Here is a 27,792-nt window from a genome sequence, read left to right as displayed (position 1 = left end):
TAATGGAAAGGTTAAAGTCTTGGGTGTCAGTCAGACAATGGAATAAAATTTGTAAAGATTCACCTAAGCATTTCCATGAAGACTTCTATGAGAATAATGGAGTTCTCAAAGCAACAATTAATGTTCAATAATGAACTAAAATTATATATCTTAAGCAAAATTAATTTTGCATGACATAGATGAGTTATTTGATATGACCTACTAATATTCTCTGTTTTTATTTGACAATATAATCTTTGTTTATCTTCGATATAATTATATTTTATTTATTTCAAAACACATATATTTTTTCAAGCAGGCTGATTTTGCCCATAACTAAAATTCTCTTGTTGAAATAGTTCTCTTGTTGAAAATTTGAGTAGTATTATAAGAACCTAATAAAATAAAGCAATATGACTAACACACGAAAGAAAAATAAAACAAAATATCCATAAAAAACTCTAAATCATGAAAAATGAAAGGAAATAGAAGATATGGTGGCGAATTAGTAGTGTAGAGAGTAAAAAGAACTTTGATTGAACATAAAACTTTGAGTGAAGAAAGGTGGTGATACAAGGTTGCATCAATAACAATAGTAGGGTGTCAATGATGATAGTGGTGGCGTTTAAAATAGTAATGAACATTGCTGCAATGAATGAATAATGGCAATGATGGAGATTTGGAGTGCACTCAAAATTTTAAGTAAAATATATTGGTTTGAGAAAGCCCAAGAGAGTTATTCATCCACCTAGTAATCTCAAGGACTATGTATGAATTGGGAAATAATGAATTATCTTTGTATTAATTTTCTATTTTCAGCTTTACCATGTAATCAAATGGGCCTTACAGTATTGAACCCATAATATTTACATTGTAAGTAAGTACTTAAAGTGTGGTACTCTCAATGACGAGCAATGAAAAATTGTGGAGTTTTCACTTATTTTCTTTTCATACTCTCCACACAAAATTCCCAAAAGGTTCTATTTTAGGATTACACCCTAACATTGGTGCTTTCGTTCTTGTTCATCATGACTTCTAAAGTCTTCTCTATGTATTCTTCTACTCATTCTATAATCGAGAAAGCTACCCACATGACTGTGCTAAAGAAATTGACATCTTTAAAACATCAAATTTTTGATCGTCAAGATCTGCTACAATCCTCCATTGAAGCATGTATGAAGATAGATTTGACTGGTTTAGTGGAGAAACTAGCCCATTTGACCATCAACAACCCTCAGATACGTGCACAACAGCCCGTCATACAAATGAAGGTGTGATTCCTCCATAATTTACTATTAAAAATCCGAAACTACTGCCTACGGAACAAGTGCAAGATAATGTCATATATTTTCATTTTTTTTGGTCAGGATTTACATGGTAACCTATCTCCCAAGACCCTTAATGTCCAAGGTTCCATTTATGGTAATAAGGTGACAGTCTTGGTGGAAACAGACAACTCTCACAATGTGATGCAACCATGCATTTCTCATTTCTTATAGGTTCCATTTACCCAACACCCAAACTTTCCTAGATGGTGGGAAATGGGAAGAAAATTTACTGTATTCGGTTATGCAAGGAGACACCCATAAGTTTACAACATGAGATATTTCAAATTCCATTCTACCTGCTACCTATATTTCAAATTGTCCAATAAGCCTCTCCTATATGGTTATTCTGGTTATAACAAGAACTCTGTTGACCCCATAAATCAAGAAAAAACCGCATTTACATGCCTTTTTGGTGTTTATGGCTACCAGCGTATGCAATTTAGGTTATATAATGCACCAACTACATTTCAGAGATGTATGATGGGTATCTTTTCTACTATGGTTGAGCAATAAATTGAGGTATTCATGGATTATTTTTCCGTGTTTTGGGTCTCATTTGATCTATGTCTAAACACTCTTGAGGTCATGCTCAAGAGATATGTTGAGACCAAGTTGGTCTTGAACTGAGAAAATGTAATTTCAAGGTCATGGAAGGGATTGTTCTAGGGCACAAAATTTTGGCTAAGGGGCTTGAGGTTGATCAAGCCAAGGTAGAGGTTATTCAGAATTTGTCGGTTCTAACTAATTTAAAGGGAATTCATAGTTTCCTTGGACATGTTGGTTTCTACCAACGCTTCATCAAGGACTTCTAAAAATTGGTATGCCCTTAAGCAATCCACTGAACAAAGACTCTCCCCTTAAATCTTTTGAAGAGCTTAAGCATAACATAGTTAGCGCCCCAATAATCGCCGTAACTGATTGGAAAACTGATTTTGAACTTATGTGTGATGTGAGTGATTATGTTATTGGGGCTATGCTAGGACAACAAAAAGAAAAGAATTTCTATATTATGCATTATGCCAATAAGGTTATAAACATTGTGCAAGTCAACTATGCAACTACTAAAAAAGAGTTGTTGGTCATAGTCTATGCCTTGGAAAAAATTTCATGCTACCTCATAGGCTCTAAATTCGTTAATTATATTGACCATGGTGTGATAAAGAACTTAATGAGTAATCCATATTCCAAACTGTGACTGATCCGCTGTGTTTTTTGCTCCAAAAGTTTGTTTTGGAAATCTATGACAAAAGTAGGAAGGAAAATGTGATTGTTATCACCTCTCGGAGTTGATTAATTCTGAGTTTACCACAAAGGAAAAGGAAATCTTTGATGCATTTCTCGATGAGAAACTTTTTCACATCCGCGATAGGTCATGGTTTGTGGACATGACCAACTATAAGGCAATAAGGCAATAGGAATTCTTCCCGAACTTGGTTTTCAACAAAAGAAGTTTCTCAGGGATGCTACTCATTATTTGTGAGATGATCCTCTTTTATTTAAAATTGGTGCCAATGGGTTACTTTGCCAGTGCATATGCCTAAATGAAGCTAGAAGTATCCTATGGCATTCGTCCTACGATGGCCATTATAATCGTGAGAGAACCACTGCTAAGGTTCTCAAATCTTGGTTTTATTGGCCCATACTATTTAAGGATGCACATTGTCATATGTAGAGTTGTGATGCATGCTAGAGAATTGGGGGAATCAGGCGACGTAAGGAGAGGTGACTCTGTAATATTCTAGAAGTAGAGATGTTCGATTGTTGGAGCATCGATTTTATGGGTTTGTTTCCATCCTCACACTCTAACTTGTATATCCATATGGGGTGGAATATGTGTCAAAATTGGTAGATGCAATTGCCTCTCCTGTTGTTGATGGAAAAATGGTGATCAAATTTCTTAAATGAAATATTTTCCACCGCTTTGGTAAACCATAAATCATCGTGAGTGATGGAGGCTCTCACTTATGTAATGCTTGGCTTGCCAAGATGCTCACTCATTGTGGGGTGAAACATAAGGTGACTTCAACTTATCATCCCCAAACTAATAGGCAAGCTTAGGTGTCTAACTGAGATGTTAAGTGCCTTGAGAAAATTGTTTCCTTGTCTCGGAAGGACTAACCCATAAGGCTTATTGGGAACTGAAGGTCTTGAACTTTATGAGAGCTTAGCTAGCGAAAAGAGAATAAATCAGATACACCAACTTGAAGAATTTAGGTTGAAACCCTATAATTCATCTAAGTTATACAAAGAGTGTGTCAAAAAATATCATAATAGAAAGCTTCTCAAAATAGAATTCCAAGAAGGCCAGCAGGTCCTACTTTTCAACTCCCGGTTATGGTTCTTCCCAGGGAATCTTGCCTTTAACTGGTCTGGTCCTTTTGTAATCAAAGAGGTCGTGCCCCATAGGGCTATTGAGTTAATGGACCCGACCACATAGAAATCATGGGTAGTGAATGTGAAATGTGTAAAGCCATATTTGGGTGATGACGCCCAAAAGCTCAACGTTATCACTCACTTGAGTGAGCCGGAAGTAATCACACGTCAAGCTATTAACGTTAAACGGGCACTTCTTGAGAGGCAACCCAGTTTAATTTGAAGCTTTATTTTTCATTATTTTTGTACTTTGATTTGTGTTGTTGTGCAGATTGGAGCATGTGCTTATTGGACCGATGACAATCCAAACTCCACGGAAGTGGTCAAAAATTGAGTTGAGTTGTGATATTAACTCCAATTATGTAATGTATCTCTACCATTATAATTTGGTTTGAAGTATATCATGTTTGGGCTGTTTTTCTATTTTGATATGAAATTTTTGGGCGTCTAAATGTGATTGACTAGCTTGATTAGATTTGTATATTTCAAGAAAAGTTAAGTGCCTAAGGAATAAATTTCTTATTGAAAATGTATGGTTGTTTTCTAATTATAAATGTCATATCTAGCCACTATGATCATATAAACTTTAGCAATAGTAACATGAAGTTGTCTTAAATTAAAAGATTGTATGAGTGAGTATTGAGCTAATACACTATGCATGCAATATTTGTGAATAGCTATTAGTGACTTGCATTGTTGATTTTGTTGGCATCTCTGAATAATCTCAAGTTGGTATTAAAATATGGATATGATCAAGGCACTTGTTTCTTGAAAATAAATCACTTGGCCAAAAAGCTTACCAAATTGCATTATAATCCCTTGATAGCCCCTTCGAGTTGTATATGTTTTTTGATTTAACTCTTGAGCTAGAAAATAAAAATGTATCCACTCCTAATTATTGTAGGATAAAAGAGCATAAGTGCTACATTAGTGATATATTCAACTTAGGGAGAGGGACACAAATGTATAAAAAAAAGTGGAAAAAGAGTGTTGTAAAACTATGCATCACCATTCATTTTGCCAAAAAGAATAAAAAACCTCTACAAAGGGAAGGCGAACAAGAAAGATGAATGATGGAGAACTGAAAAGTAAAAGGGACACAAAAGTTAACATGTAGTACAAGTAAGAGTAATATACTTGGTTGATTAATGAGTTCATAAATGCTTTCTTAGCGTATTAGGATCCTTCTATCCAAAATAACAATATCTTTTATAGCTCATCCATATTACAACCTACAAAGAACTTAGTGATTCGTATAATATATATTCTTGATAAATCATGAGATAATACCAAAATGGACTTTGTTGCTTGTTCATTACATGCTTATGAGAGACCTACACTACTAAACACTTTCAGAGTCTTTACTTCCTAACTTATTGGCATGTGAATTGTTTAAATGATAAAATATTATATTGATTGTACAACTATATATGATTTGCATAATTTGGAATTCCTTAATGTACTAGTCAATTTGTGTAAATAACTTCCCTTTAGATGTATGTCATGATCATCAGTATAAGTCCTATTTGTAAAAAAAACAAGCATGTTTTTAAGGTCATTTGTGTGGAATAATCAGTACTAAGTGAATTTTGTGTTGTTAAATTGTGTATATATTGATATTGTGTACGAAATTTGATTCCAACAACTTTTATCAAGTATTACAATCTTGTTTGCCGTTTTAAGTGTCATCAATCAAGCTAATTGAAAAGTCACATCAATAAAATTGAATTGTGATTAGAAAGTATGAGAGTGGTAAAATACTCTTTAATTTGCTTCTAGGACAGGAAAAGAACCGAACCAAGTCGAATCAGAGTTCAGCTCAGTTCGGTTTGATAAGGATTGGTTCAGCTCGAAACTCGACTCGAGTTCGATATGAGTTATTTTTTTAGCTCGAGTTCGGTTCGGTTAAAGTTCGCGAACTGTTCAGCTCAGTGTGATTGGTTCATTTGGATAACTTACATAGTTAATTAAATTTTTTTAAAAATACTACAAAATTTTTTATACATGTAAATATAACCATCTTTATATATAATAACAATAAATATAAGAAATAATGCATGAGTCACAATAAACATAAAAATTAGTTTATATATATATATATATATATATATATATCGAGTTAACTCATTAACCTAACAAGTCGAACTGTATCCAACTCGAGTTTGATTCATTTATTTAACGAGCTCAATTTACAGCTCAAGTTTGACTCATTTGGTTCATGAACCAAGTTTATCAAACTAAATAACGAATCGAGTTTCGAACGAATACCGAGTTGGTTCGATTCATTGCTAGCCATACTTGCTTCAATGAAGATTTTATTCAAATTAGACATCTATAATATTAAAATTCTATGTAGAAAAAACAATGAAACTGGAGCATGATATAATCTTATTGGTGAGGGAAAACTATACTAAGCAAATAAAAAATTCACTTACCCAATAGTCAAGAGTGAAGAAAATGAAGATGCTATTCCCACCCTTCATTGAATAAATGTTATTCAACCACTCTATATGTTAACGAGTTGGGCTTTGACAAGAAAGTAGATAAAATGAAAAGTCGAGTTTATTACAACTCACATGTGTATTTTTATGATTCTCAAACATTTTCCTTTTTATAATTATCCTTTAAAAACCAACTCGCAAATACCGAGAGCGATTGAAAGTGTAGCTGACTAGTTGTCAGTGGCGACTGACTGATGGCATGTTCTACTTTCTTCAATAATTCACAAAGAAAATTAAAGCTCTTCTCACCTTAGTCCAAAGAACATAAAGTATATTTTAAAGTATAAGAGTACGTATATATCTTTCTATTAATTCGTCTGGCTGATTCTTGTACAATTCCCAGGTTTTCTTCTAATGCTTTTACTCCTTTTATCCGTAGAAAAAATCGCTATATAATTTTCAAAAAGGCATATAACTATCGTGCACTCAATAGCATCGGAATATCCACCGGTCGGCAAAGATAACCGCCGCATCATCCTGAGCACGATACCTTCAAGGAAATGTTAGAGGTTACCGCAGTTACTGCGAGGAGTTCCGTCGGTGCAAAGAAGCTACCCTATTCCTGATAGATCAATCCCCACCCGCAGTGTCCCCTTAACTAAGTCACACTGACAACGTACCCCTCTAGATTCTCGACACAACATCAACAATGATGTATCTTCCTGTAGACTATGCTACCAATAGTAGACATAATAATATGGATCTTTTGATCCACACAAGACATGGTAACAGTTCCTTTTAGATGAAGAAAGTGAAACTTTTCAAGGTAAAGACGACAACTTTATTAAAACAAGGTTTTTACCAAAAGAATCATTTTATGGTAAGTCGAGACAATTTATACTAATTTTCACTTTGGAAAAACAACCTTAGAAATAAGGTTTCTCAAATTGTTCTCTTTTGACTTAGAAAACTAGTCATTTGTTTAATACCACATGCTGACACGTTTTTTGCAAAACAACGCTTTGCCAGTTTTCTCAAAAATACTACTGAGTGTTTTTTTTTTCAAAAGTCCTTAGTTGGCAAAAACGTAGTAAATTTTTTTCATTCCCTTTGTTCTATTCTTCTCAGAAATACAGTCTTTTCAAACTTCATTCCATCATGAATACTAATATGCCATGTCATGAGAATGCACGATGATAATTCTATAATGATGCCACAGGTAATTCAACATTCTCAACAATCAATCCAATCAAAAAATACTCATTCAGAACCAATATAATTTACTTAATTGGTCATATAATTTAAGATTCCATTATCAGGATTGACCGATCATATCAAGCATATAGCTAATTCACTTTACTTGAAACCATCACACAATCTTTCCATCAAGAAAACTTCAAGCATGCCAGACATTTCAATTTTCAAGATAAACATATAATCATGCTCATCCATTAAGATCATAGATCCAACATAAAGTCATATTTCAAAAAAAATTCATTCAATATCAAATCAATAATTTACGAGTCAAAAGGGCTTCAACACCCAGTTACTCGCGACCACATATATAGTATTCGACTACATCTACCGTAAGCCTAATAGAGATGCACGACTATCTTTGGCGTCATTTCTAAGCTCATACATGAAAGCACTTCTCTCCATACCTGTACCTCTATCGATCCTATTAACTCCTTGTCGCAACTTCCCCCTTACTTTGTTCCCTATAATTTGCGTAAAACTAAAACAGACTGCACTTAATCGATTAAGCTCAATTTTAATCAATTAAAGAGTGCTTGGATTTAATCGATTATGCTTGTGAGTAATTGATTATCCTGACACTTGCACTAATTAATTCTTTGCGTTCTTGCACATCAAGTTACCGATTACTAAATCTTTACACAACTGATTGATTATTGAGGTTACAAAAAGACAATAACACATATTATAACATGCAACTCATATTAACACGGGTAATCAACAAAGTAAAGACTAAAAGTAAAGACTAAAAGTAAAGAGATTGGGGATAGAAAGAGGTGCACAAGGAATTTTTATGATGGTTCGTTTGTGATCCACCGAAAACTACATTCAGGCCTCCGCTTCTGATCTTGAGATATTTTTCTTCACTATTGCAATTGTAAGTTTTACAAACACGCTTCTAATTACAAAAACAGAAAAACTAAACCGATCCTTTCTTAGAACCTATGAGCTTGATAACCTAGGTTTGACAACTAAATCGCCTACTAAGAACTCCTATCCTTTCATGATTCGACCCCAGCCTCGGTATTGCTCGGACTAAGACCTCTTAGCCTCTATGAAGATTATCAAGATCTTTCTTGTAGTGAAACAATTCACAGAGAGATCAATTTCCTTGTTCAAAACAGAATATATTGAGTTGACTTGAGTACTTAATACTCGGATTCAACTATTGAAACTCAATCTAAAACACAAAGCAAAAAATCCACAACACCTAATTCTAAATGAAATTTAATGCATTAGGTTTTCCAAAATTTGATTATCCCTCTTTTTAGAAAAAGATTTTCCACACTTTTCTCTCAAAGAAATTAAGAACAACATGCAAGAATGCAATGCATAGAAAAGTAGAGAAAACATACAATGACTTTAGTCTCTAATCCTAACTTAAAATGCTCTCACTCTCTAAGTTTTCTAAATGCACTCTCACTGTAATACAATCTATTAAAATATATGCTCTCTAACTATTTTCAAAAAAATGCAAGTTATACCACATTGGCAAGAATTACAACATTTATACTAATCCTACTCGTACTGATATTAATCGATTATTCATCCACTTAATGGATTAGTGGGCTGTTAAAAATTAGTTTTATGTTATGTCTTAATTGATTATATGGTGTCTTAATCAATTAACGTGCTAACAGCATCAGATCAGTTAGTAACTGAATTCTAGATAATCGATTACACAAACTGCTTAACGCTTATACTGATTTAAAAATGTTTTTCATAATTTATGATAAACTACCTATATGATATGGACATGCTATACATAAATTTTCAAAATATAATACATTTTAATGCATATGACTATGTATGAGCCTACTTATCATAAGATATCTAGATGTTATGCCTCAATTTTAGTCTTGTTCAATTTTAGTTCTTGCGAGACTTCTCACCTAGGTTTGCCTAACCTAGACTCAATCTAAGGCAAACATCTTAAGACTTCTAATACAAGTAAATATAATAACGCCCTAAGTCTATAGATGCAACCTATGAGTCTTCGGCTCGTTTTTTGTTGTACGATCTTCAAGCTTTCTCGTATATCAGTTTTCTTCATCAAAACTTCGGTTGGCCTTAAATGTGCAGGTCTTGACTCTTTGCACTTTCACCTGGAAAGACCAAAGATGGCTTGAATGCAAGGTTGGACTTGGTTAGTATGAGAATAAGAAAGGAATTGGGACCGATAATGAAGGGAAAACGTATGTTTTTACCTCCAACAGCTTATACTTTGTCGAGGAAGGTGAAAATGGAATTTTGTAAATTTCTTCATGGTGTTAAAGTTCCAGAGGGGTACTCTTCCAACATTCAGAACCACGTATCAATGAAATACCTCAAGTTAAAAGGTCTTATATCTCATGATTGTCCTGTACTTATGGAGTACTTCTTGCCTATTGGAATATGGTCAATTCTATATAAAAACGTTCGAGGAACCATAACTAAGTTATCCTTCTTCTTCTAGGAAATTCGTAGCAAAGTGATTGACCCTAAGAAGTTACCTGCATTGCAAAGACAAATTATTTTGACTTTGTGTGAGCTTGAAATGTATTTCCCACCTTCATTTTTGACATAATGGTTCATCTAAGCATTCATCTTTTTCGAGAGACACAACTATATGGATCTTCCTATATGAGATAGATGTACCCCTTTGAGCGTTATATGAAGACATTAAAGGGTATATGAAGGACTGATCAAGATCAGAGGGTTGTATTATCGAGCGATATGTTGTTGAAGAAACTCTTGATTTTTGGACCAGATACCTTAATCATGGTGATTTCATGGGCATTCTCAAGCCTCGGTATACAAAAAAAATATTTGGTGAAGGTATTACTAGAAATGAAATATTGACTATAACAAGATCCGAATTGGAGCAAGCGCATTTATATGTTTTACATAATGTCGACGAGGTTGAGCCATAAGTTGAAATACACAAGGAGAAGTTATGGAAGTCTTACCCAAGTAAGAATGAAAATTGGATTTCCAAAGAGTATAATCGGTGTTCATAAAATGACTAAAAAATCACATTGATGAGAAGTTGAATATAAATGCACATTTGGTTTCCAAAAGATTGAAATGATTAGACAATGGTCCAAGTATTCATGTCTTATCCTATACCGGTTACCTAATTAATGGGTTCATATTTTATACGAAAAAACAAGATGATCAAAGTAAAATGCAAAAATGGTGGTGTGACTCTTGTTGCTCAAACTTTACACATGTCAAGTGCAAAAGATAAAAATCCAATATACGCGAACATGTCATACTTTGGGGTGATTCAATAAATATGGGAATTGGATAACACAATTTTTGGATGCCGGTTTTTTATTGTATATGGATTGATAACAAAAATGGCTTCCGAGTTGATGAGTTAGGGTTCATGCAAGTGGATCTTAATAGGCTAGGATATAAAGATGAGTCATTTATTCTAGGATCACAAGCTCAACAAGTATTCTATGTTAGTGACCCAGCTGATATGAAATGGTCCATTGTTCTTTTAACTAACAAAATATTCGTGAATAATATTGATGACCAATAATATGAAGATATTGATGAAGATGATCCTTTTATTAGGACATATCAGTCACGTGAGAGCAGACCAATTACGAATGATGATTTATATACAAGAGATGACCACGATGAAGAACTTTGGGTGAATCAATACGTTCCTCCAAACAAGGACGATCTTACAAGCCAAAAACAATCAAAGAAAATGAAAAAGTAGATGGAAGTAGTCTTTTATAATTATAGCTTAATTTTGATTGGTTATAATTTGTATAATTTTGTTTCTTTGTAATTTGCAAAAAAAAAAATATTTGTAATTATAAACTCTGTCAAAATATAATTGGCAAGATATTCATTGTTTGTAGTTTGTATTGTATTCATGTTAATAAAACAAACTTCTAGCATGTATTAATGAGTGTGTGTTTTTTGAGAATGTATAAATCTGTGTGTTGTTGAGAATGTCTGTGCTGCTAATAAATGTATATGCACGTATTAATTTCTAAAAATCAACAGCGAATTCTATGAGAAGCTCTGACATGTGCTGTTGTAAACGATTCATACAATAGCGTTTTTTATAGATTGCGCTGTTATATAATCTTAACACAATAGCGCTATTTGTATGTTGCGCTGTTGTATTAAGGTGTTGTTTGAGAATGTTTATGAATAATACAACAACTCTTTTCTAAGAATGTGCTTTTGTATATATGTAACACAACAGCGCAACAATAAGCACTGTTAATAATACATATAAAATGCGTTGTTAATGTAAGACATATATGACAGCGTTGTGTGTACGATGCGCTATATGCAATATATGACAGCGCTTTTTGTATGATGCGCTGTGGTATATATTCAATACAACAGCGTTCGAGAAGCGTTGTTAATCATGACAAGATATTATTGCAGTCAAACAGAAAGCGCAGTTATACATCTAAAATACGCATTGTTGAATTGCAACTCTAGCATAGTGATTTGTCAAAATTGCTATAAAATTTTCACCATAAGGTGTGGTGGAAAAAGAAAGATAAGTACTCAGAAGAAGTGTTATTCTAAGGGTGTGAGATTGTGGTGAGTGTGTTATATAATTGGAATCTCAGGGTAAGATTTGTAATTACAACTCAACAAATTAATAAAATCTCTTGGGTAAGCAAGGGGACTAGATGTAGCCTTCAAGTGGACAAGAATGTGAACTGGTATAAAAATAGGTCTATCTCTATTCTTCCTTATTCTCTTTACATTCATTTTTGTACTTTGATTTTCTACAATTTCATTCCCTTTAAAGTTGCAAAAATCGTCAATTGTGCAGAAAACTAATTTATCATCCCCTCTTAAATTGTCATCTTATATTTATAAGGATAATTGTTCAAAATGAGCAACTTGGTGATAGACTATATTTTAGAAATATAAACAAATGCAATAATTGTGTGTTTGATCACCCATAACTAAATTCGGGTAAAGAATAAATGACTTTCATAAAAAAAAAAGGTATAACTTTAAATGAAAACTGATGGGTAGGATGGGTATGGTTTAGACGAAAACCATCATAATCGGTTTTCATTAGTTTTCGCTCCTTTTGATCAATATGATTCATTTTAATAACGTATCAGTTCACCAGTTGAACCGGACCGGCCGGTACAATATCATTTGTATAACATGACTGAAAACAATTTGATACACAATAGAAAGATTATAAATAATTACTATTATTATTGATATCTAGGAAGTGGATCAGACGATTTACTTAAAATAGAGAAAAGATAAAAAAAAAAAATGTCAATGTTTTTCTTTATTTCGGTTCTAATGGTGATTTGTTAATCTAGTATAATTATATATAATTATTTCATTTAAAAATAATTATTTTTATATTTTATATTTTTTGATATTTAATGTTATACATGTAGTTAAGAAATTATTAAATGATGTAAAAGATCAATATAAATTAACTAAAATAATTATATTTAATTGTATGTAGGAAACCAAATTCAAAAGAAAATAAAAAATATGAATAATCAATAAGATTATAATTATAAATTCAAACATAAGTTTATTAAGTTTCAAAAATGTTAAAACATTTATTTAGAATAAACATAAAAAAAATTAAAACAATAAAAATGTGAAATAGAAGAAGTATATATTTATAATCATTAATTATATATGACTTTCAATCCATCTCAACGCATAACATCCACGATAACAATAATAATCAAAGAAACACTATTTCATTATTATAATTTGCACGCATGTACAGAAAGAAAGCTTAAGTACTAAATTCAATATGAAAAGAGCGTCTAAAATTAAGAATCCAACCAAAAACGAAGAAACGAGAAACAAATTAACAAACCTAGTAGAAGAATAAAAATTCAGAAGGTAGAGGCCTTGGTGAAAGACTTGATAGTAATAGCAGCACCCAATACACCAGTCTTGTACTCAAACTCAAACGTATCATAACGCAAAAAGAATTCAACCAAGAACAACCTACACAACAGCACCACCAAATTCTTCCCCGGACATTGCTTATTTTCCGGCGACGGCTCCTCCGTCTCCGATCCATTAGACCAAAGCACATGCTTCAACAACTTCTTCTCACCTTCACCCACAAACCTACGTGCCACAAATTCCTCGGGATCCTCGAAAATTCGAGGATCCTTTGTTGCAAAAGGTTGATACCCAAAAATCATATCACCCTTTTTTATCTCAAATGATGCATCATGGCTTTGAACTACTAAGTCCTCCCTTGCCTTTGCATATTATATGGCACTGCAGGTTCAATCCTCATAGCTTCCTATATAACTGATTTCACTAGTGTCATTTTTTCCAATGCATTGAGAGTTACGCCACCTTCTTCTTTAACCACGGTTCTTATCTCTTCAGCGAGTTCTTTATGTAGACTCTCACCAGCTAAGCCAATCCACTTCATTAGTATAGGGAACTGGTTCTTTAAACCACCGTAGGCATTGAAACCCGCCATGAAAACAAGGTTGTGGCATGCTTCGCTTCTTTTGATTCCTAGCTGTTAGAGGATTAATAACTAATTTATATTATTTGTCACACTTGTATTATCTATATTAAAACATATAGCTATCTATTCCTAATTGAGTTTAGAAGAAAAAGAAAAAGAAGGTTCCATATTTGATATCCTCTTTTTCTCTTTTATCCCTTCTAAAATGGAAAAAAATTAGATAATGGAGAGGCAAATTACTTATTTTGTATATGTATTTAAGGGTAAAGGTATTATCATCACAATGTATCAAAAGAGTAAAAATGTCATGTCACATCATTTTAAACCCTCTAATACTTAACTCACATTTTCACAAATTATAAAATATAATTAATAGCATCGTCTAGGGATGGTAACGAGTACGGGCGGGCACGAGTAGTAGTTATCCGCTACCCGTTTCAAAATAGAAGAGTAATACTCATATCTGCCTGTACATGTAGGGTACCGTGTGTGGGTATTAGCGGGTATTTCTGAGTACCAGCGGGTACAATGGGTATCCACGGGTTTCCTCTCTTATAAATAAATTTTTAAATTTTTACTTCTATTATGTTTCAAATAAGATAAAACTTAATTATTTTTGTACATTTTGATTGAATATTTGGCAAAAATGCTAAATTTATTGGTGTTTTCTATTTGTGTGATTTTTTGTTTTCATTTCTTTAACAAAAAATATATTTTCTTTGTAAAACATGTTGTGTGTTTCTACACATGTAATAATATTTGTAGGGTGTTTCACCACCAAACTCAATAAAATATGTAAACAAAGTAAAGGAAAAAATATACATAGTGTAATAAATGTTAGAATAATGTATTTTTTATTTTAATTAAATATAATATATTAATTATATAAATAACGGGGTACCCGCAGGTACAGATACCATAATACCCATACCCGCCCGTACGTACTACGGCTATTTTTAAAAACTCGTTTATAATACCTGTGGGTACCCGTTTGTAACCCGTGCCCGTACGAGTTTTACCCGCGGGTATCCACGGGAACAGGTTTTTTTACCATCCCTAACATCATCCATGGGATATAATATTTAGGATCAATAATCTCAAATACAACATCATACATTAATAATTAAATTATTTAAAATCAATATTATAACTATAGGCGGAAGAATATTTTCCCATTTAACATTGTGTAAACCATAAAAATAATTACATGGTTGAAGTTCAAAGAATAATTTAGTAGTATATGTTGCAGAGAATTCATATTTATTGTGCGGTGATCCAAGATATTTATTTTATTAAAAAATAGTTAACTTAGATATAGATATATGGTAAATTAAAAAAGAAAACGAAAAGGGTGTTATGACTTATGATAACACAAAGGGGAGTAACATTTATCATTACATATGTTTAAAAGGAAGAAAAAAAACTGTGATGATATGACAAAGGTACTCAACACTTTCGTTTGATTAGTGAGGTAGTTTCTTTGTTCCCTTTTTTACTTTGTATCTTTATATTTTTACCTTTTTGGTTTAATTTCTTTGGTTTAAATTTCTAAGTGGGTCCTGTTATTATATTGTGTTTTGGACTATCAAATGTTTTGGAACTTCTTTCATTTCTGGTGATTGTTTTAGGAACCTCTTTATCTATTATATATTTTTCTCCATATAAATAAATCATATTTGATTAAGAGTTTAATGTTGTGTATTGATATGACAAAAATTAATTACTTTGATAACACATCAGCTACCATACTTTGTAGTGTTAGAAATAATCAAGATGCTCTTAATATTTTTAGAAACTAAATTAATGCACGACATTTTATTTAAATGAGAAAGTAAAATGTTAGAATGTGAGACCTATAAATGAAGTTGAAGAGTTACTTGACCATATAAAGTGGGAAAATAATGTGTTATGACATTCGTGTAATATAATACAACTTCTTACCTTTAGCAGTTATTTAACAAGAGTATAAATGCTGAACTAAATTAATGCATGACTTTTTTATGTAAAAAAGAAAATGACTTTCTATCTTCTTTTTTTAATTAAAGTGGTTTTTCTATAAATAATCATTGTTTAATTAAAGTGATTTTTCTATAAATAATCATTGATAATTAAAGTGATTTTTCTATAAATAATCATTTTTATATATTGTTATTATATTATCTATAATTGATTATTTAAAAAATGAAAATAAATGAATGGTTGAGTGAGATTTTAGACTTCAGAGTACATAAAAATAAATCATTCCAGAGACTACCTTCTCTACTTCATCCAGAACAGTCTTCGCCTCCTTTAAGAACGCTTCATATAGCTTCTTGTAACGCGACGTAGCAAAACAAAACGGGAACGGAACCGTGCGGATCAATATAGTTGAAGATCTTAGGAAGACCAAGCGTTGCAAGCGGAACAAGCTGAAATAGAAGCCCCTTATCAAATAATCGAGGACCCTTAGAACCAAGGTTTGTCTCTGATGGATCTTTATTATCACAAAGAAGCCTGAACATGAAGTTAAACGCGGCGGAACCCACGATAGCGTTGAAGTTCGACGTACCATTTTCCCCAGAAAGCTGATCTTCTAGTTCAGTAAAAGATTCAGAGATTGTGTTACTAAAGAGAGGGATAAAAAAGTCTTTTTCTGAGAGTAGTATACTGATAAAGAAGCGTTTGAGTATAGCTGGTTTGGTTCAGTTGTGTCAAGATAAGCGCAGACGCGGTGTCCGCCGGTGAAGGGGGTTGAGGGCATGAAAGTGCCGTCGAGGACGTTGCGTTTCTCGACTTTGGTGTTGTAGAAGAGGATCGGAAAAGAAGCACCGTCGAGGAGAGCAATAACTTTAGAGTTGGAAGAAATGAAGGGACCAGGTGGCATGTTGATTTTGATGACTGTTGAATTGTGTTGTTTGATTCGGGTGGCGAAGAAGTTGTCTCGACCTTGGTGGTAGAAGTAGTCGTGGCGGTCGCGGATTGGTCCGAAGAAGGGGAGGCCATAGCTTCCTGGAATTTGTTTTAGGGGGAGTTGTGGTTTGGAAGATTGGAACATTGTTAACTATGCTTCTTTCTCCAGAAGACTTGGGTTAGTGAGGGTGATGAAATGTGAGATGGGAGAATGTAAAAAGATTTTAAATATAAGAAAATCTGATTCATATTCTAATCTTATAGTATATTCATTCTTACTCTAATTAAAACATCGTTACCTCATTTTTTTCATTCTTAATCTATCCTTAGATTGAAATTAAAACATGGTATTCTTATTTATTAAAAATAATCATTTCATAACAATATTTTTCTCTTTATTTTTATTTGAAAATATAGATCTGAATGGGGAAAATGAGGAGAAATAATTGTATAGAGTATCTTGTGAAGTTAGTTATGAGACTCAAATAAAAATAAAAATGATTTTGTAAAAATAGGTTATATTCTTATTTTTGGAATATATATTAAATTGTAAAATAACATGTGAAACCTGATAAAAATAAAGTTGATATTTTCTAATGAAAATTATATTAATAAATAGACATTTATTGTCTTAGATCTTATCTCATATATTGTATACAGTCTACCCTAATAAATAATAAAGCTTAGTTAATATAACATGAAATAAGATTTTGACAATAGATCAACATTCCACTATTACTTATGTTATGTAACGTTATTTTATTTAAAAAACTAAAAGATGGTCAACCCATCCAAGTGATGGCATATGTAAATAAAAATATTTATTATAATCCACTTATAAATTATTATGAGAAAAAGAATTATGTATTGACAATATAAATTTTTATATATTATCATTGTATCATTTATATTTAATTATTATTAATTTATCAGAAAATGAAATTTAAATAAATAATAAATGATATAGTTATTGTAATACATTTTTACACTGAGTCTGAGTTTGCATACATATTACATTCAAATATTATTATATTTAATATAAAAAAGTGCCGTTTTAAAAAAAAAGGCCTATTTCTATTTAATTTACATTTTACACACCTATGATATGATTTGTCTACATCACACCAATATAGAAATACAAACTCATGCATATATACCAATGTTGTGAAACACAAGCTGGATATAAAACTAAAAAATGTCTCGTATTATGTTTAATATGTTTAAACGGTTCAATCGTCTAATCGTACCAGATGACTTCATATATAATTTATCATTTTTATTTATAAATATATACTTATATGTAAATACAAAATTTTATATAATTAATAGTTATATATAATTATATTGAAATAACATTTTTCTGTCTTTTTTGACCAGAGTAAAACAAAACATTATAGTATTGTTCTATTTTTTAAAATTTTAAGTGAACCATCTGGTTCACTTCTCAGGTTATTGCGGTTCAACTGAGTTTAACATGATTGAGCCGAAATTTCTCCGGTTCAAAATGGTACAACCCCTAACTCGATTAAGACTATAAACCAAAAACGTTTTAAAGTCCAGTCAGTGATCAAACTGGTTAGATCATCCAGTCTGATTATCACAACACTGATATATACCCGATGTATGACAACAAAAGGAGAAGAATTACACAGGTGACTCACGTAGCCGCACACGATTCCACCCCCAAAGGATTTGGTGAAGGCAAATGCATGTTCAACAAACTTATGGGACTGTTGCCAATTGCCGTTTAAATATGTAAAGGATACCTCGGATATTTTAAGTTGCAATCTTTAATCATAATTGTAATATGAAAGTTTGGAAGTCTCACAAATGTACCGTGACCATAATTACAAGTTGTATTTTCCTTTAATGTCTCTTAATTGCAGTAAACGCAACATTAGTTTAATTACATCTCAAGTGAAGTTTAATACACCCTTACTTAATTGTGATGTACTTATTAAATAAGTCATGAGTGACTTGTGGGTTGTGGTGGCTAAAATGCGAGATCGTAGAGCCCGAGATGGCAAAAATCTCCACAGCTGTGTATTGCTTATTTTGTAGCCGTAGACAAAAGTTGAACGATAAGGAATTTTTTATTATTATTGCTAGTATCATTACTAGGAAAGGAAGTCAAAGTTCACTAAAAATTTATCATTTGAAGGGCATGGTGTCAGAATTTATTACAAAAATTTATGGTGGTATTCAGATTGATTGTTAAAAATTCCCACCACCCCTTGATATTTAATAACGTTCATTCAACCATACTTATGTAAAGCGGAAGAGAATTAACAGAGCTTATTAAAGAAAAACAATGTTAAAGGTGTTATCTTTTGTTATCTCGTGTTTATTGAAGCAAGCGCTGTTAAATGTCATACTCCATATATTTAACAACACTTCTTTAATAAGTGTTGTTAAATGTGTTATCTTTAACAACGCTTATTAAAGCAAGCATTCTTAAAAGTCATATTTTATATATTAACAACACTTCTTCAATAAGCGTTCTTAAAAGTGTTATCTTTAACAATGTTTATTGAAGAAAACATTGTTAAAGGTGTTATCTTTAACAGCGCTTGTTGAAGCAAGCGCTGTTAAAACTTCATATATTTAAGAGTAAATTATACTGATACCCCCTGAGTTTTAGTGAAATTATATAAATCACCCCTCACTTTTTTACACATACACAAACACCCTAGGTTTTATATTTTCATTACACACCCGTGCGTGAGAAATATGTGTCATCTTTTAAACAAAAAATATGATAAATGCAATTAAGTTAAACAAAACATGATATATTGTTGAGACAAGTCCAAATAATATACAAATCAACATATTTTCATTATTTTTTGTTACAAAATGCATCAACAGTTCTAAATACCTATTGTTTAAATCGTTCTTATACTTTATCGTAATGAACCAAAAATAATAAAGAGATATTGACTCATATTATTTGAACTTGTCTCCACAATATACCATGTTTTGGTTAACTTAATTGCATTTATCACATTTTTTGTTTAAAAGAATACACTTATTTCTTGTACATGGGTGGTCAGTGTAATTAAAGTATAAAAATTAGGGGGTTTGTGTAGATGTAAAAAAGTGGGGGTAGTTTGTCTAATTTCGCTAAAACCCAGGGGATGTCAGTGTAATTTACTCTATATTTAACAACACTTCTTTAATAAGCATTGTTAAATGCTTGTTTTAGTGAGCGGAAATCTTTTTAAATTCAAAAACAAAACCTCACACAATAATACATATCACTCAGTTTATTATTTTTCTTACTTTTCTTCTTCTCCATAAGTTACATTTTTTTCTCTTTTGTTTTTAGTTTATCTCTTCAACCAAGTTATCGATTTTTGTTTTTCTCTTCAAGCATAAGGTAAATCGTTATCTTATTTTAGCTCATTTATTTCTCTCTTTCATTAATAGTGTGATCTTTATTTGTTGTGAAGTTATGCAGCTATGGTGAAGTTATCGATTTTTGGTTTTTCTCTTCAAGCATAAGGTAAATCGTTATCTTATTTTAGCTCATTTATTTCTCTCTTCACTAGTAGTGTGATCTTTATTTGTTGTGAAGTTATGCAGCTATGGTGTTCTAGGTTTTTGGCTATGGTGAACATCGGAGGAGAAAGAATGAACGATTTGCATAAGATCTCATTACTCGTATGTTATTTGATAATATTGGAATCTGTTAATGTTGAATGTAGTTGAAGTCGTTGGTGATTTAACAAATCTATTGTAAGTGTGGTGGAGTTGGACATGTTTGTCATGTGTTTGATAGAATGTCTGGGATAGATATTGTCTTATTTAGAAAGTAGACATTTAACAACGCTTGCTTTAGTGTGCGTTGTTAAATTTCTACTTTCTACAGTGCTATAAAAAACGCTGATGAATATAACCTTATGTACTACTGAACTCACATAGAAAGCGCCACAAAAGCGCTGTTAAATGGCAATTTTTGTTAGTATCAGTGGCGGAATAAACCCAAAAGGGAGGTTGAATAGGTGTGGCGGAGCTCAAGTTCCACTTTTTGGGTTTTTAAACACTTGCTGAAAATGCTCAGTTAATCGATTAAGCACTGTTCATAATCGATTAACCAGTAACAGAAACAAAATGATAAGAACAACAACTTGCACAGTTATTAACCAACACACAAACAGATATACAACAGATACTTTTATGCAAGATTAACAAGAACATAGTAAGGAACAAGTATGCAAAATATTAGCTTCAAACTCGCATTAAAACATCTTGAAATATAAAAGAGAAAAGGATAGAAAAGATTGCGCTGGGATTTTATCCTGGTTCGTTTTGCTGTCCACTGCAAAACTACATCCAGTCATCCCCTCTGATTTGGGATATTTTCTTTCTTCACTATAGAACACAATGTACGTTACATACACACTTCCAAATACAAGACTCGAATGCTTCCTTCTTGGAACCCAAAGAACTTCGTCATCCTTGGTTTGACCTTTCCCAAAACCGCCTCCCAAGAAAACCTTTCTTATGCGATTCGGCCCCAACCAAGGTATCGCTCTTTATCCCAAGACCTCCAAGTCTTTGTGTGAAGAACACCTTACCTAACCACAGCTAGGATTTTCCCAATCCTTGATACAATGCTTTGAGTTATGGATGAGTACTTAATACTCGGATATTACAATAAGAATCAAAGCCTAAAAACCTAAGCAAGAACTCACAAGACGTCCTAGTCTAATATGAAATTTCATGCATGAGGTTTCTGAAAATATGCAATCTTTAAAGAACTATCTTTTTCTTTTCAAGAAACACAAGAATGATGCAAGAAAACTTTTCAAAGAATCATGCAATATTAATATGAAAACTAAAGCCTTAACATGATCTAATCTTTCTCCTAATTCAACATTCTCTAATATATTCCAACAAAGATGATCTATATCTTTTCTCTATGTTTCTCTCTCTTTTTCTTCTGTCTTTGTTTCTACAATTTAGTCAGTATTTATACAAAACATAATTTGGCTCTTAAAAACGGTTTTTCAGTTATGTTGTTGAAACAACATAAAAACACTCACGTTAATCGAGTAAGCCATGAGGTTTATCGATTAACCAATGTATTTTTACTACATGATTAAATGGTAAACTACTTATATGATATATGCTTATGCAATACATGATTTCCAAAATATAATACCTTTAATGCATAAAATCAATGTATATAAACGCATGAACCTAATTATCGTATATTTCTAGATGATGTCTCATTTTAGTGGATTAATTACTTTATTAAGTCTTGTGAGACTCACACCTAGGTTTACCTAACCTAGACTCGATATCTATGGCAAGCATCTTAGACTTCTAAAAAGATAATAAAGAATTATAACCTAAATCTAATAAATCACCACTTGAGCCCTAGGCATGTTGATTGTTGAGCCATCTTCAAGCTTTAACTAATTCATTGTCTTCATCAAAATATAGGCAAACGTTGCTAATACAATCATTGACGCTTTGCACTCTCAATTTTAAGTGTTGTTGTTTTGCTATTCTGGCGTAGTGTCCAAACTAACTATTGTTTGACGTCAGTTTTACTCGGCATTGCCCTAAAGGTAGTATTTAACAAAACTCTTGATTTATCAGCTAGTCCTATTCTTTTTTAAAGCAATTTTATATGATCGAAAGACAAAATTTTAATTCGTTGAAAAGACGACAACTAATTTATCAACATCTAGTTCTAGTATGTATGTGATCAAGGAGAAACTACAACAGCTAAAAAAAATTGGATAGCTGGGACAAAGAATACTTCACCGTGATAAAAGGATTGTCATTGCTACTTCTAAGGTTCACAAACTTGATATAAAGAGCGAATCAACCCCACTCATGGGAAAAACTCAAGAAAAGATTAGAATATTGGGCTGAATTTTGGCAAGCCAGGTCAATGAGATATAACTTCCTCTTTAAAAAGTCGATATCTAGGTGACTAAAGAAAGGTGATAATAACTCAAAATACTTTCACAGGAAAATTAATAAAAGGAGGAGATAAAATTCCATTCAAGGACTATGAATAAAGACTAATCCAAAGTCTAGGATAAAATCTTTCTCACATTTAATCAAAGATGACATCATTGCTATGATTCGTGATTTCCATGGCAATAGTAAAATCATCAAAGATGTCAACTACTTTTTCAGTAGTCTTATTCCAAATATGATCAATCCATAGAATATGGGGGATTGCATACCAATCTCTTTGATTGGATACATATACAAAATCCTTGTGAAGGTGTTTCTAAACAATCTAAGGAAGATGTTAGGTAAGGTCATTAGCAGCGCACAATCAGATTTTATCAAAGTTACATTCTCCATGGTGTGGTAATCCTAATCGAAATTATTTACATGTGAAGAGAACTAGAAGAAATTGTGCGATCTTCAAGGTCCATTTTGAAGGCGCCTTAGATTCAGTTTCTTGAAGTTTCCTAGACCACATCATGTGTCATTTCGGTTTTTGCCAAAAATGGAGAGGCTGGATAATTTAATGCATATGTAAATACTAGATAACAACCTAAGAGGAGGTGAATTAGGTTTACAACAATATTGTCCTTTTTTAAATGGTAATTCAGATTATTCAACAAAAGTGTAAATTGAAGAACAATATTTGCATAAGATAAAGAGTAAGTGATAGAGAGAATTCACACAGAGGATATATATTGGTCTTCAAATGAAGGCTACGTCCACTGCCTTTTTAGATTTTGGGATTTGTTGTTTCACTATTAATAAGACATTCATATAAGCCTCAGGCCAAGACTTTCCCTAGAACACTTAATTTCCAAAAGAAAGCACACAACTTTCTTTTGTAGAATCACTCACCAAATTATATGGCAACCCTTCAATTTAATAGTAGTATACAAGGACTTTCAGATTGGCTAACGAATTCTATACCCAATCTATGATGAAAGAATCCTTATCAATAACACTTTAAGATCAATATCGAACAAGGCTCTTAGTTTTCATAATTTATGAAAGTTTGAACAAATTTTCCCCTCTAACATTCTTTGAAAATTTGTGATAAATGACAAGTGAAAGTTGTTGTATGTTTTTAGAAAATTAGGAAGGTATATATAGAGTGTAGAAGGATTTCGATGTCTATTCTAGGAGGTATGCATTATTTGGGAGCATATGATACTTTGGATATGTACTAGTTGAGTTTAAATTTGAAACACTTATTCTTAAGGCTAAGTAACCGATTATTGTCTTGTGGTAATTGATTATTGGACTTTATTATCTGGTGGTATTCGATTACTAGCTCTCTGGTAACCTAATATTCAGTTTGGGGGTAACTTGTTACACAGTTTCTGTTCTTGGTACTTGGTTTTATGAAAACTCATTTTTAGAACCCTTGTTAGTGGTTTCTACCGCTTTTAACTTTGAGAAATATTCTTAATGAACCTTAAGTGATATCAAAATTAAATTGAAATTCAAAGGCAAGACCTTAAACTAGAAAGGAATAAAACTTATATACATAAATTATGTTTTCCAATCTACAAGTTCTTCTACCTTATTCTTCTTTGTTGATGTTGGTGTCTTCATCAAATTAAAACCTAGCCAAGATCAACGAGATGCTCTTCTTCACAACCATCACTATCACAACCTTAATCCTTGTCAACGGCAGTCCAAGAAAAGATATCCACCTTCAATGAGGACTGTAATAAGGTGATTTCTTTTTCTCTTCTTAATTTTTGCATAAGGTATAACTAGACTCGTGAAACAAATTACCACACAAGGCTTATTCACACCTTAAAATGTAGGACTTGATGATGTCGGTGTTTTCTTGTTACAATTTGATGATAATCTAATTTCTTATTGGGAATGATCCGAAAAAAATATCTTGGCATTGAAAAGCGTCTTGTGGTTTTTCGATTTTTCTTTCTTTATCAAAATCAAATTCACGAAAAGTAATTTGACGGGGTTCAATGTTCAAGAGGGCCACATCAAGACTTTGCTGACTACCTGACTTATATGGTCGGCACTTGAAATTTTTCTTATCTAGGCATTTCGGTGGGTGTTAACAATAGATGATGTGACTTCTGATAACCACTTAATGAAAGACTGCAATCAACATTATCATCATAGAAAATGAACCAAATTTTCTTTGGGGGACCTGTCATCCTGAACAATGTTGTCTTATCTATTCTATTTTTGTACTTATTGTCTTTCTACAAAGCATCATTTGCAGTTATACATACTATCAAAAAAATTGAAAAGAACTTATGGAGGGACTGAGAGCAAATGGAAAATAAATTTAGTCAAATAGGAAAATATGTGCAAAGAAAAAAATTACGAAGATTAAGGGTTAAAGATGTACATCTATTCAACCTACTTCTTTTAAAGAAACAAAAATGTTGGATATTTAATGAGAGAGATAGTTGGTGCAGATTGAAGATATAGTCATAGGGGGATGGGGCAATGATCACTTCACTGAAAAATTCACCATGGTTCGGAGATCTATGCAAATAACAAATTTGGGGTAAGGATAATACGCATTGGTTCTGACAAGGAGTTGTGTGGAGAGTAGAGAATGAGTTAAATATCAAGTATAACAGACTTTATAATCTAAGCTTGTCCAGGAACACATTTATAAGAGACCTAAGGAGATGGTCATAGTGGAAGTGTGAGTGGACTCTAACTTAGAGAAGACAACCATTCATTTAAGAACATGAATTAATTAACAATCTTATGTAGGATATCTAGAAATGCACATTGTGGGAATTTCATCTGATTTGTGGGAGTGGTCTCACGATAAAATCAAACATTATTCAGTCATATTAGCATACAAGCTTCTTGTTCAACAAGGACACCAACATATCATAATCATGTCAATCTATTATGGCAATCCAAAGCACCATTGAAGGTTTGTGCTTTTTACATGGAAAATATTTCCGAACAAATTGGCAACTATAGAAAGTCTTACTTAGAAGGGTGTTTGTATCACCACAAGAAGGAGGGCCCTAATGTAGCCTTTGCAACGATCACTTCGAATCTTGACTATGCATCTTCTCTACCTGCATCTTCATCTATCCATTTTGGCATTAACCCTACAATTGGTTGGACTTTAGTGTTGCTCTACCGTCAGACCCAACAATCCATTTCACTATGCACATAGGTATGCTAATTCACAAAAGGCGTAAGAAATTCTAAAACATTATTTGATTAGCAACAATATGATCAATTTGGTTAGCTAAAAATAACGTTATTTTTAACTCAAATAAGATTTCTTGGCCACATTTCATAGAATAAGTGAAAGTGAAATCATGATTATAGGTTAACAAAAAGAAGCACAAGTTTGTTGTGTCTTATTTTGACTAAACTAACAACACCCGCAAATGTCTTAATCAATTATCTTCAGTATGCTTTTCTAAATTACACCCACTTGTTTTTATGTAATCTAATTTTATCACCTTGCAAAACTCATGTATTACTCTTTTACCTATGGTATATTTTTAACTATATTATTTATTTCCCAATAAAAAAATACACGATCGAAAAAACTTAATGTAATTGAGCTAGCCTTACTGAAGAGTATTTACTATACACTTTAGAGTATCCACATTCAATAACCCACCACGATTGCATAATTGAGCCTACAACACTTTGTGAGAAGTCATGATCTCCATGGTTGAAGAAGAGAAGTTTCTAAGTTTGAGAGAATGCAACGAAAAGCAAGAACCAAGAAGAAACAAATCTTGTATGAATAATACCTCTTAGAACCTTTATTGATTAGTAATTGAAAAATGGATTTCGTCGTCCTACAGAATAGAGCAGGAAATAATTTATACAAAAAAGGGGTTCAAAAAACAGAAAAAACCAACTTAACAGATTTAACTATTTTCTCGCCAAAACTATTTTCTTCTTCATTCTGGTTTTCTGAGATTGGGCCATGAGAGTGGGTTGAAGGTTGGCTAGGATCAGTGTTGTCCCACAGCCCCCCACAAGCTTGTATGTCAAAATTGAGCATACCAAGCTTGGAGATGTTGGAATGGAAGGGAGTTGGAGATAATGGTTTGGTAAGGATGTCGACAAGTTGAGAAGATGAAGGAATTGGGAGTAAGTGAAGGGTCCCATTCTTAATTCGCTCCCTGACGACATGGCATTCAATTTCTATGTGTTTAGTGCGCTCATGGAAGACAGGGTTTGCTACAATGTGAAGGGCCGAATGATTATCGCAATAGAGACTAATTGGAGATGGATGAGGGATGCCAAGATCTTTGAATAGATATAATAACCATTGAGCTTCTGTTGAAAGAATTTTTCGTCGAGAGGTTTTACTTTTCCCCTCTCAACAAATCGTCCCTCGCAAGGTGCCAATTTGTTGAAAGGTTATTACTCTCATTTTTGGTGTGTTCTTTTTATTTGATTAAGTAAGTGAACTCGGTTTTATTCTTTGTTCGCCATCTCGGTTTTTTTGAAATAAATTCCAACGCCGGTATAATGGTTTCAAGAATATTCTAGTTACAACTTACTTCTTAATAATCATGTGAATGAGTTATTCCTTCTTTGCCACATCTCGGCTTTGTTAGAATAAATTCCAACGCCAGTACAATGGTATCGAAGCAATCCCTTATTACATAATTATTAAGTACCTTTGAATACCATCTCGGTTTTGTAGAATAAATTCCAACATCGGTTTAATGGTATTCTAATGTACAAAAGTGATGAATAGTTAGTTGTTATAAAAAAATAAAAAAATAAAGAACAAAAGAATAATAAATTTAAGTGACCTTTGTTTATTTACTCCCTTTCGGTTTCATTTTATTAACAAACAAAACTTCTTCCTTAAGGAAGGTTGATATTAAAGAATAAATAAATTACGGAAAGTAAATAACAATAAATAAAAGTTAGTAAGTTAGTTTCATCACTTTTGTATATTAAAAGGTGTTTTCAACAAATAAATTTATTGATAACACTTTACTATTTTAAAATTTACATCTCTTTCAAGATTCAATTGTAGTATAGTATAGGGTTATGTCGAACCACAAGTAATTGCCTAATAGAATGAATCATATGAACATGTCAATGCACAAATAATGAGTTAAACATATTTTGGTTGTTTTTG

General features: G+C 32.3%; 1 pseudogene; it reads right to left on the bottom strand.

Annotated features, from left to right (window-relative positions):
- Positions 1 to 13,163: 13,163 nt before the first annotated feature.
- Positions 13,164 to 16,896, bottom strand: LOC109337778 (annotated as a pseudogene).
- Between the last annotated feature and the right edge of the window lie 10,896 nt (positions 16,897 to 27,792).

The sequence above is a fragment of the Lupinus angustifolius genome, unplaced genomic scaffold (genome assembly GCF_001865875.1).
Source record: "Lupinus angustifolius cultivar Tanjil unplaced genomic scaffold, LupAngTanjil_v1.0 Scaffold_10_156, whole genome shotgun sequence".
Classification (NCBI taxonomy): Eukaryota; Viridiplantae; Streptophyta; class Magnoliopsida; order Fabales; family Fabaceae; genus Lupinus; species Lupinus angustifolius.
Note: the sequence above shows the minus strand (reverse complement) of the source record. Positions and strands in the feature narration are given on the sequence as shown.